General features: G+C 35.4%; 1 non-coding gene across 1 annotated transcript; it reads right to left on the bottom strand.

Annotated features, from left to right (window-relative positions):
- Positions 1-1,056: 1,056 nt before the first annotated feature.
- Positions 1,057-1,163, bottom strand: LOC113740509 (small nucleolar RNA R71). The gene has a single exon (XR_003460504.1). It is a non-coding gene; the product is annotated as a small nucleolar RNA R71 (small nucleolar RNA).
- Positions 1,164-13,049: the final 11,886 nt, after the last annotated feature.

Genomic DNA, 13,049 nt, shown 5'->3' on the forward strand with positions numbered 1-13,049 from the left:
TAAACAAGGGTTGTAACAAGAGGTAAATCTATCCATTTGTGTTGTTTATGCCATAAGTGGAATCTACATCTCTAGATTCAAGTATTTAGTAAATTTTTTCCATTTGTTATTTTGCAATTGTCTAATTAAGATTTGTAGGTACTAGTAGTTATAGATTCTCTTACTTCAATTATTAGTTAGTTTAAATAATAGAGTAAATAAAGGACCTAGTACTTATTTAAATTACTTCTCGTGGGATCGACCCGATACATGCCCTAAACTACTAATTTGACTTGTATACTTGCACTTAAATGGGTATAAATCGGAATTCAACTTGCACTTATATAAAAAATTCGTCAAGTTTTTGGTACCATTGCCGGAGAGCGGCAATATTAGGGCCTAACAAGATTTATTAATTTAGACCTCTATATTAGATTAGTTAGTAATAGTATAGTGAAAGTTCTTGTTAATATTTTGGATTGGATATTTATTTTTGTGATATTATTACTGCATTGTTTCTATTCTTCATATTTTGTAGTGTATGCACCGAGATTTACGTGTAGTAGCACCTTTTGATTCGAAAATTGAAAGGACACTACGTAGACAAAGAAAGCGTACACCACAACAAGAGGAAGAAGAGGTTCAGCAACCAATTGAGGGAATTGCGATAGAGCTACCTTTTCAAGAATAAATGACGAAAAACGAAACAATAGGCGAGTTCTAAGGGATTTTGCTCTATCGGGGACATAAGGATCTCAAACAAGCATAGCAAGATCTACGGTAAACGCTAATAATTTTGAGATTAAACCATCACTTATTCAAATGGTTCAACAATCTCAATATGGAGGAAATGTTATCGAAGACCCAAATTCTCATTTGTCAACATTTCTTGAAATTTGTGATACAATAAAGATTAATGGTGTTAGTGATGATACAATTAAGCTTAGATTGTTTTCATTTTCACTAAGAGACAAGGCCAAGATTTCGTTACAATTTTATTCTCCAAACACTTTTACTACTTGGGCGAAATTATCTAAAACTTTTCTTAATAAGTTCTTTGCACCTAAAAAAATTGATAAATTTAAAATGGATAAAACTAGTTTCTCTCAACAGGAAGGAGAGACATTATAGGAAATTTGGGAGCGCTATCGGGAGTTACAATGAAGGTGTCCTCATCATGGTCTCCCCGATTGGCTAATAGTCCAAACATTTTACAATAGACTCACTTATCTGACAAAGGCGCATGTAGATGCGGCAGCGGGAGGAGCTTTGATGGAAAAATCGACTAAAGAAGCTCAACAATTGATTGAAGAAATGGTTGCTAATAATTACTAATGGGCCAACGAATGAGGTAATACAATGAGAACCGCATGTATACTTGAAGTAGATACATTGAATATGTTAAGTGCAAAGATGGATAATATGGTTAAGATGTTTAATAGGCAAGTTGGTTCTAGTTCTAACTAAGGAGTAGTTGTTGCGTGTTGTACTAACTGTGGAGGAGATCATGATGATTCTATGTGTGCTAGCAATGAACATGATCAATATCTCAACAATTACAACAGTCCACCTCAAAACAATCCATACTCCAATACCTATAATTCGAGGTGGCGTAATCATCCAATTTTTGAATGGAAAGATCAAGGGAACCAACCAAGACAAACGAATCCACCGAATTTTCAACCAAAGCAACCACTTTCGGAGTCTAAAACAGCTTGAAAATTGGCAATTAAGAAGCTAGCAAATGTATCAAATGATAAAATTAAAAAATTAGCTAGTGCCACTACTTAATGATTTGAAAGAATTGAAGGAAGAATGGACCAACTCATCAATATGTATAGGAATGTCGAGATCCAATTAGACCAAATACCTAATGCGATCAATAATCGAAACCAAGGAGATTTACCTAGTAAGACTGAAGTGAACCTAAGGGAGCATGTGAAGACTATAACCCTCCATAGTGGTAAGGAAGTGGGTGAGCCGCCTGTGATTAAAAATGTGAGAGAACATGAAAAAAGAGAAAACAAACAGTTGAGTGAGTTAGAAGAGGATAGGAAAAAAAATAAGGGGAAAGACAAGGTGGAAGAAAATGAGCCACTAATTGTAGAGACGACGCCAACTCCTCCACCGGTGCCATTTTCACAAAGATTGAAGCCATCAAGAAATGACAAAAAATTTGAGAAATTTGTTAACATTTTCAAACACTTACATATTAACATTCCTTTTATTGATACTATTTCGAAGATTCCTTCATACGCAAAGTTTCTCAAGGAGATAATGACAAAGAAAATGAGATTAGAAAATAGTGAAACTATTGCATTAATGAAACTACCAAAGTTGAAAGATCTAGAGAGTTTCACAGTTCCTTACACTATTGGTAATGTAGAATTCTTTAAAGCACTATGTAACCTTGGTGCTAGTGTTTCATTGATTCATTTGACTGTGGTTAGGCAACTGGGGTTGAAAGAGTTAAAGCATACTAACATTTCTTTATAATTAACTGATAGATCTATTAGACACCCAATGGGTATATTGGAAAATGTGCTTATTAAACTGCAAAATTCATCATCCCCATTGATTTTGTTGTTTTAGATATGGAGCAGAATGTCAATGTACCTATTATTCTTGGTAGATCATTTTTGAACACTGCAGGTACTATAATAGATATTCAATATGGTAGTTCAAATTCCAAATCGGTGAAGAGGAAGTGGAATTTGATTTGAATAAAGTAGAGAAGTATCTCTCTTTTACCGATCATGTTTATTCTGTTGACATATATGATAAATTGACATTAGAGATGAGTCGAGTTAATCTTGACTATGACTCTCTTGAACTTTGTCTCAATGGTATAGGCTTGCAAGAGAAAAAAGTAGAAGAAATGACCAAATATTTGCAGGTACAAGTCCCTTACAAAAAGAGCAATGGTTATGAGGAGTTAGGGTTGAGCAAAGGGTTACCCCCACCATCGTGTGAGCAAGCTCCATGGCTTGAGTTTAATCCACTTCCTAAACATCTCAAATATGCATTTCTTAGAGAAAAGGAGACATTGCCGGTGATTGTCAATGCCGCACTTGATGAGGAGCAACTTGGCAAGCTCTTACGCGTTTTGAGAAAGCATTTAAAGGCTATAAGATGGACCATTTCTGATATCAAAAGAATTAGTCCAACTATTTGTATGCATCGGATTTTGTTGGAAGAAAACGCTAAACCGGTGGTTGAAACTCAACGAAGGTTAAAATCAAATATGAAAGGAGTGGTAAGAGTAGAAATTCTTAAATGGTTGGATGCAGGTATAATTTTTTCGATCTCTGATAGTGTTTGAATTTCTCCTATTCATGTAGTGCCAAAAAAGGGAGGAATAACTGTAGTATGTGATAAAAATGATGAAATAATTCCTTCTAAAATTGTAATTGGGTGGCGAGTTTGTATTGATTATAGAAAACTTAATACAGCTACTAGAAAGGATCATTTCCCTCTTCCTTTTCTTGATCAAATGGTCAAAAGTTGGCGGGATATGAATTTTATTATTTTTGGATGATTTTTCAGGATACAATCAAATAGTCATTGCACCGGAAGATCAAGAGAAAATCACATTCACCTGTTCCTACGGCACTTTTACATTTTGAAAAATGTCTTTTGGACTGTGCAATGCACCGGCCACTTTTCAACATTGCATGATGGCAAATTTCTCCAATTTTAATGAGAAAATCATGAAAATCTTCATGGATGACTTTTTTGTATTTGGATCTACTTATGATCATTGCCTTAATAATTTAAATCTAATTTTACAGAGATGTGAAGAAATAAACCTTGTACTCAATTGAAAAAAAAAATGTCACTTCATGGTTTGTAAGGATATCGTTCTAGGCCATAAGATTTCGTTAAAAGGTATTGAGGTAGATCAAGTCAAGGTAGAAATGATTGAGAGAATATCTCCGCCGACCAATGTGAAAGGCATTCGGAGTTTTCTTGGACACGTGGGATTCTATCGGTGATTTATTAAGGATTTTTCAAGATTGCTAAACCTTTATATAAATTATTTGCAAAAAATGTCCCTTTTCACTTTCATGATGCTTGTTTACTTATTTTTAATAGGTTGAAAAAGGAACTTGTCTCCGCACCCATAATAACATCACCGGATTGGAGTTTACCGTTTGAATTGATGTGTGATACTAGTGATCTTGCGGTGGGAGCTGTTCTTGGGCAAAAACAAGATAAGAGACTACATGTCATTTACTATACAAGTAAAATGCTCAATGAAACTCAAATCAATTATGTTACAACAGAGAAGGAATTGCTAGCGGTGATATTTGCATTGAATAAATTTAGATCTTATATAGTGGGATCTAAAGTCATCATTTATACCGATCATGCAGCACTTAAATATCTTTTAAATAAGAGAGATGAAAAATCTCGACTAATTTGGTGGATCTTATTATTACAGGAATTTGATTTAGAGATTAAAGATAAAAAGATATCCGAGAATTTAGTCGCCGATGATCTTTCTAAACTAGATAACACGCCTCAAGAAGACCAAATCCCTATTAAAGAGGAGTTTTCAGATGAGTTCTTATTGACTATTCAAAAGTCACCATGGTATGCCGATTTAGGTAATTTTGTAGTTAGTGGAGTGCTACCAAATAATTTAAATTCTTACCAAAGAAAAAAATACTTGAACGATGATAAACATTACTTTTGGAAGCAACCTTTCTTCTACAAACATTGTCCAAATGGAATAATTAGAAGATGTATTCCGGAAGAAGAGATACATAGTATTTTAATGCATTGTCACACCTTAAGACGGGAGGCCATTTTAGTACAATTAAACTGTAGCAAAGGTATGGCAATTAGGATTTTACTGGCCTACTATATACCGAGATGCTAGAAATTAGGTTAAGAGTTATGATCAATGCCAAAGAACTTGTAATATCTCAAGAAAGAATGAAATGCCTTTAATTACATATTTGGAAGTTGAGTTATTTGACATTTGGGGCATTGATTTTATGGAATTATTTCCTATCTCTTTTAATAACAAGTACATTCTCTTAGCAGTTGATTATGTTTCTAAATGGATGGAGGTCATTCCTTCACAAATTAACGATGCTAAGGTTGTGCTTAAGTTCCTCAAATGGAATATATTTTGCAGGTTTGGTGTTCCAAAGGCGATTATAAGAGACGAAAGTAAACATTTTTGTAATAAATCCATTGACACTTTGTTGCTCAAATATGGATGTAAGCATAAAATATCACTTCTCTATCATCCTCAAGCCAATGGCCAAGCAGAGTTAGCGAACCGGAAGATCAAAATCATTCTGGAGAAAATCGTCAATCGACCGAGAAATTATTGGTCAAACAAGTTAGAAGATACTTTGTGGGCGTATAGAACGGTGTTTAAAACGCCATTGGGAATGTCTCCATATAAGTTTGTTTATGGGAAAGCGTGTCATTTACCTGTAGAAATCGAACATAAAGTTTATTGGGCCATTAAGGTTATTAATTTTGATTTTAAATCTGCAGGTGAAAAGAGAATGCTTGAGTTAAGCGAATTGGAGGAATTGCATTTTATTTCGTATGAGAATCCCAAGATTTACAAAGAAAAAGTGAAATTCTGCAATGATAAACACATCCTCTCTAAATATTGTGAAGAAGGGCAAAAGATGTTATTGTTTAACTCAAGACTTAGATTGTTCCCTGGAAAGCATAAGTTTTGACGGTCCGGCCCATTTGAAGTGGTTCGCACATTTCCTTATGGAGCGGTGGAAATTAAGGGGGAAAAATGGTGCCGCATCCAAAGTGAACGGTTAACGATTGAAACCTTATTTGATCGGAGAGAGGGTTCCTAAAGGAGTTATTTACTCCTTGGAAAACACATTTGAAAATTAAAGATGATTGAGAAAAGTCGAGCTTAACGACTTTAAACAAAGCGCATGTTGGGAGGCAACCCAATATTAATATTATAGTTGTGTTATTTTTCATGTATTTCATGCATTTTGGTTTCATTTGATTTTCTAATTATATGTATTTCATTTGTTTGTAGGGGGCTACTATGATTTGCAAGTGAGAGTTGGTGTTAATCAGTATATATATGTTTACGTGCTCATTTGAAGTGTGTTTAGGGTTAATAAGCGCATTTTTCATGTTAAAGCGCAAATATGACCTAACACCTTTTTTTCTTTCCAAAATGATAACAGTTTTCATTAATATTCAGACTACACAGGGTGAGCAACTGCTCGTGCATCTTTCTAGGCTAAGTTTACTAACCAAATTGGGAAAGATTCTTCCCACTCTATATTACTTGTCACTTGCATGGCAAATTTTGCCAAATGATGACTCACACAGTTCCCTTCCCTTTTGACAAAGGAAAAGTAACAATTTGCAAACTGCTTCCCCAAACTGAGGATATCTTCTACAATTGCACCCACCTTTGGATCCTTCCTGCACCCCAAATATGACCTAACAACTTGAAATCACAATTTGTGATATAGATGTTTTTTATTCATTTTTGAGGGGTGAAATAGTTGTTTAGAACATATTACACTTGCGTGTGAAGAAAAAAGTTGGAAAACTTTCATCTAAAGTGTAATTCAGAAAGTGCAGAAAAACATTGTCAGAATTGGAAAAAATTGCAGTTTCTGCAATTGTTGCAGAAAAAAAGGGATTCGAGCTCTGATCCAATAAAGAAACATTGGATCCGAGGGCTCGGATAAACTTTTGTACAACCCGATCTGAGGTTCAACCGATCAGAGGCCTGATCAAACATATCCGAGCTTGGATCGGTTCGGGGATATAGCAGAACCGAAGCTTGGGTTTTGCATTTCTTCACTTTTTCTTCCTCTTCTTCATCGAAACCCTAGCCCCTCTCCTCCAATCTTCCATTTCATCCATTAACCTTCCAATCTTTCACATAAAAACATCCCCAAACCTCTTGTGGTCATTACCCCTCAACAATTTTACATCAAAACATCATCAACGAGGGATTTTAATCTTCACCAAGGGAATTAGGGCCGAACTGAATTTCATCCATTTGGGGGCCAAAATTGGGCTTGTTTGTTCTGTATTTTGCATCTTTTACATCCTCTAACATCATTCTACACGTTTGAGGTAACATTTCTTGATTTCCTATGATATTTTAAAGTTCTAAGAATTCAAATTCCTGAGTTTTCTGATATATTTTGTGAGGTATATTGTAATGATGAATTGTTGTTGTTTAGTTGCTCTTTGATGCTTAAAAATGTCATTAAACTTGTTGTGATGCTTAATATTGAGGAATTTGTACCTTTGGTGAAGTAATCTTATTTTCTCTTATTTATTAAGTTCATAGGATTTGTGTAATTCAAATGTGTTTTAATGCCCTATTTTTGGTGAATTCGATGTGTTGCGGAATTGTTAGAACATCTTGATTTCTTTGCATGTCCAATTGTGGCAAATGATATGAATATTGCTCACATGACTTGAAGAAAAATACCATAAGTTAGCAATACAATTTTAAAATTTGAAGATGTTAGGGTATGGTGATTTTTAGGTGATTTTAGAGGTGATTGTATGAGTGACAATGCTACAATGCTTAATTTCTATTCAACTCATATTAATGTGGATTGGTTGGAATTGAGAAGGAAAATTAGCAAAAGAAGGGGCTGTTAACTTGTATAGAATTCCACTCCTATTTTTGTATAACTCATATAAGCTCACTTGTTTGTGAATGAAGGCAAGATGGCTAGAACAAGAAGAGCTATTATTCGAACGCCTACTCCTTTACCAAGTCTTGAAGCAACACCGTTATTGGAGCAGAATCTTTTTCACCTGAGCAACCACCACGGTCAAGACGCAAATAAGCATCCACAAGCCGAGAGGAAACAGCTCCAGAGTATGATGTCACTCGATTCATATCACTCGAGAATCAAGAGTGATATGATGCTGGGTTGCTCAAGGAGATTATCATCGAGAAACACTTGGCGTCTGAGGTGCATGCTTACTACAAGGTGTCGACGCATTTGCTCGACTTGGATGGGAGAGCATTTTTCAATTGTCTCGACATTACTATCCTAACTTGGTGAGGGAATTTTATGGAAATGTGGAGGACAAACCTGGACATAGCGCTATTAAGATTGTTTCTTGGGTCCGAGATAAGCGCTTAGTCCTAAAAAGAGACACAATAGCCAAGTTTATCAAGGTCAAAGATGACGAGAAAGACGTGAAGTTAACAAAGGAATTTAAAGGGCGTGACCCGTGGCTAGTTGAGGAAGCTGTGGCATGCCTTAAGGGGCAATATAGAGATCAAGGACATTCCGGGAAGAAAATAGTGTATGCCAAATCTTTTGAAACTCGATACCACTTAATCTTTTATCTATTTGCTCACAATGTGGTTCCTAAGAAAAGTGGTAAACAAGAGCTGCGGAATAGTGACCTCTATTTCCTCGACAAGATGATACATGGGGTGGGCGCGCAACTGACCGGCATTCCATTGCCAAGCGTAATTATAAGTTATATGCGCACCACAGCTAGGATGCGACCCAGTGATTCTTGCTTTGGATTTCCTCGACTCCTCTCCTTGTTGTTTGAGAAGCTCCAATTCAATGTGAGTACTGACAAGGCAATGACTACCAAATCCATTGATGAGGTGACTATCACCTTGTTGAGATCATTAGCCATCCCTACTGATTTTGGTGCTTCTTTACTTCAAGAATGCGCTATTGGGGAAGCTTCTACCTCCACCTCATCCTCAACCAAGACCGGAAGCTTAAGATACTAAAACGCAGCCGACTCAACCACCTCCAGTTCGACCTGCACTACCTCCCTCTAGGTCTAGGTGGCAAGAGGTTTTAAACACTATCTGCTGGATGGAGACAAGAGTAATGGAGCGGATTGACCAACAGGAGCGCGTTGTCATGGAGAGGTTGGAGAGGCATGATCTGCGTCTTCGTGCTTTGGAGGACCATTTCCAAATTCGTCGTTCCCCAATGTCGACTCCAACTCTCATACCTAGCGAAGGTCAAGCTGCGTCCATTCTTGAACCCAGAGGCGAAGTTGAGCAAGAAGCTCATGTAGAAGTCGGAGGAGAAGAAGCCTTCGAACTCGGTGGACCCTTTGCTTAATTTCCTTTGTTTTCTTTTGTTTTGGATTGTTTTTTGTTTACTTTTCTTTTAGTTAAGTGTTTTTTTTAGTTAAATCTTTTGGATTGTCTTATTCCCCTACTGTTATGTACTTTTTCCCCCTGCAGTCTAAGTAGATTTTGGGATGTTCGTGGTGTTCAAGATGATTCGTATCAACTGCTGGATCTTCCATTCCCATTGCTTAGGGAAGTATTGTTTCTTTCCCCTCCTTTCACATTGAGGACAATGTGACTCTAAAGTGTGGGGGAGGGTGTGGTTTATATGGTTGTTAGTGCATGTTAACTCTTTACTTTTGTTGAGAAATAGTCGAAATGATTGTGAAAATATAGATTATGACTGAATTCTTGTTGAATTGTGGGTTGCTAGCAGGGAGTTTCGACTATTTATAGGGGAAACTCTGTTGAAATTTTTTTAAAATTGCACTTTGACTCAAGAAATCGTGATAGATTGTCAAATTTTCCTAATGGTTGAACAAATTCAAATATGCTTTTGAAGAATTCATTTCTTTCGTGACTTGTGATTAGTATTATATGATTCTGATAAGTGCATTTTAGAAAGTATACTTAATAAAGTGGGGACAATTGTGCCTTTATTTCTATCTTTAATGAGATCTCTCCCTTCACTTTGATTTATAAATAGGTAATTGATATAGTCTATTGGTAATGTTTTTTCATTTCCATGATAAAAGAGGGTTATATATATATGTATGTATATATATATATGTGTGCAAGAAAAAAAAGAAGAAAAAGAGAGAGCAATAAAGTTGGACCGACTACTTAAGTACTGAGTAATCAGGAATTTTCATCTAAAAATGTTGATTTTCGCGTAAAAAGGTATTTGGGGTAAAAAGGTGTTGTGAACTTGATGTGTAAGCGTGGAGTAATCGGGAATTTTCACCTAAAAGTGTTGACCTTCACGTAGAAAGGTATTTGCAATTTTCAAGTGTTGGTATTTTGCATATATTTATGATATCCTCCTGTAGTAAAATTCTAAAAAAAAAAATGGATATAAAAGAAAGTATTATCTTGTGACTATATGAGTCGATTATATGTGAAAACAATTTAGGGTGAAAGAATGATTTGAATGTGGTTAAATTTATGTATAATTGTTTCCCCTTTATTGAGTATTATGAGTATTGAGTATATTTTAAAAAAATTGCATTGTAATTAATAGCCAAGTTGTGAGAAGTGAATTTGAGAAAGCATATTTTCTATTTGGCACTTGAATTGTTGTTTGAGTGGTTTATTGTATTGCTTGAGGACAAGCAATGATTCAAGTGTGGGGGGGTTTGATAAGTAAATATTTCACATATATTTCGTACGGTTTTGCACGAGCTTTGGTCATATTTTTAGAGGTTCTTAGCCATACTTAAGCTCTTTTTAGTGCAAATTGCTTCAAGTGTTGTTTAGTAATCAGAACTTGCAAAATGAGTAGATTAATGCATAAACATGTGATATTTTGTAAGTTATTGGTGCATGAAACACTTAGATAAGATAAAGAAAAGGCAAAGTACTAGTTGGAGGACAATGGACAAGTGGAACAAGGAGCCAAAAATTGAGCGAAAGAGGATAGAATTTGAAGGTGAAAACAGGGGAGAAGGATCCGAGGTCGGATCCATTTTCATCCCCTTTGATTGTTGGCTGTCAAACTACCAAAAATAAAATTTATATCAATGCCTACACTCTAAACTAAATGAGTATAGTGGTGAGTAGGGTCTCTCCTCAAGGAACTAGTAGATTTACTACACACAGAGAATTTGAGGGATTTTAGGAAGGAAGAATAAAAGAACAAATTAAATATGTAAAGACACTAAATTTCCAATTCGCAAAAAGTGCAGTAGCTAAAGAATATAATTAACAATTAATTGACACAATCTAGTCAAGGAAATGATTTTGGCACCGGTTCACGCAACTGATCATAGAAACCTAAAGTAATTCACATGTTTGCAAAATAAATTGGTTCGAGCAATTTGACAACCGCCAAACTACCAATCTCTCCTTAATTATAAGGTAGTCCAGAGATGCTCTTAAACTACTCCCTTGTAAAATAGATAACCCCAGAGATGTTCGTAGGATTTAATCTATCCCCAACTTAAAGAATTAGAGAGACCCAATTCTAGTTAACAAATACACACGCAGGTTCATTTGAACTAGATTAACTATTCCTACAACATAGATTAAACTACTTACGAGGCAGTAAAATTGTGCCGTTTGTCACTAATTTTAAAACAATTAAGTGCTACGCACCATCGTCCTAATTGGCAGTATACTATTTAGACAATTGAACAACTGACCACATTAATCCAATAAATCCAAACAGTAATAGTTTATTAAAACAAGGAATAATTAAATACCCACTAACGCAGAATTTAAAATAGCGCAAAACAATTAAAAAGATCTCACAATTGTCCGTGCATCGGGTCTTGATTATTCCTTAACTAGATAAAGGAACCTAGCCTTGACACAAATAGATGATGCAATTAAAAGCTTTGATGGAATTTTGATGATGACAAGTCAGGCAACTAATCTAGCAATATAGAGTCCCCAACTCACGTTCCGAAGAAAAAAGGGAAGAAAAGAATAATAAACTAGCAATATTGTGATTGGATAAAGAGGACTAGTTTCTAGCAATATTGTGATTGGATATCTTCCCTTATTTTTCTCCTTGATTGGTTATCAAAATATTCTCTGAAGATGACTTCTAATCCCACGTACCTTCCAATCATATCTCCCAAAAATAGTAGCGAGCTTCTAGGGATAAGTTCTGTGGTCCGTCTTTCCGGACTTTACTTTGCGATCTCTAGCGTGGGCACGTATAAGAAGCGTAAGTCTTCTAGAAATTCGCACCTTTTTATCACTTTTGACACCAATTGCCTGCAATTGACACAAATACCAATTATGAGTGAAAACCCAGTACTTTACACAATAAGTGGCCAAAACTAAGATCAAATACATCAAATAAAATGCACAATTATTTCACTATCAGTGATCCGAGCTCTCATCTGATTTTCTGGAGAAGTGGATCCAAGGCCAGGCGATCCGAGCTCGGATCGATTTGAAGAACGTCTTGGATACTGCATGAAAAATGTGTAAAGAAAATGCTGAGGGAACTAATCCAAGCTCAGATCTCCTTTTCACCCCTTGGATCTAGGCTTCGGATATTCCTCTCTTTTCTGCAATTGGCAAAACAACTTGCGCTCAGTTCACATTATTTTTTGACTCATGTTTCATACAAAATTTCGGCTAGAAGCTGGCAGACTTCTTGTACACTTGAAGAAGCAATATGTGAAGATTTAATGAGGGGCAAATTTGGAAAGAAAAGGGAAGAGATATTATTAGAAGGGAGTAGAACATAGTAGAAGGGGTTCATATCAAATTTTATCATTAGAACTTAGAAGCTAGTTTTGTCTTGTTCTCTCTAGTTAGGGCTTTTTGTGAAGAACAATTGGAGACTTCGTTGTACCCATTTTGTTGAAAAAATTGAAAATCATTGGGAGCTTCTTCATTAACCTTAGTTAAGCTTTCTTTAATCTGTCTTTTACTTGCAATTCATGATGTGTTCATGCAATGAAGTTATGTGTTTTCTTCTTATATCTTACATGAGTAGCTAAATTTCTAAATTTAGGGAGTAGATGAAACTTATGGCTACGTGACATGAAATGAATATGAGTTACACTTGTACATCTTGTATTAATTTATCTACTTGTGCATGCTTATCACTTGTTATTGCTTGATTACCAATGACAAGATTTTAGTTATTATTATTTAATGAAAATTGGTAATAATGATGGAACAACATAAATAGAGCTTAGGTAGTAGACTCATGAGATTAGAGGTATACTTAAGTGGATTAAACTTGCATTTCATGAATGAAACAAGAGTAGATCTAGTTATTCACTATGAGAATAGGGAAAACTAGACTACATCTAAGCCATTTCATCATGAGAATGAGACTTGGTAA

This window comes from Coffea arabica, chromosome 4c, assembly GCF_036785885.1.
Source record: "Coffea arabica cultivar ET-39 chromosome 4c, Coffea Arabica ET-39 HiFi, whole genome shotgun sequence".
Classification (NCBI taxonomy): domain Eukaryota; kingdom Viridiplantae; phylum Streptophyta; class Magnoliopsida; order Gentianales; family Rubiaceae; genus Coffea; species Coffea arabica.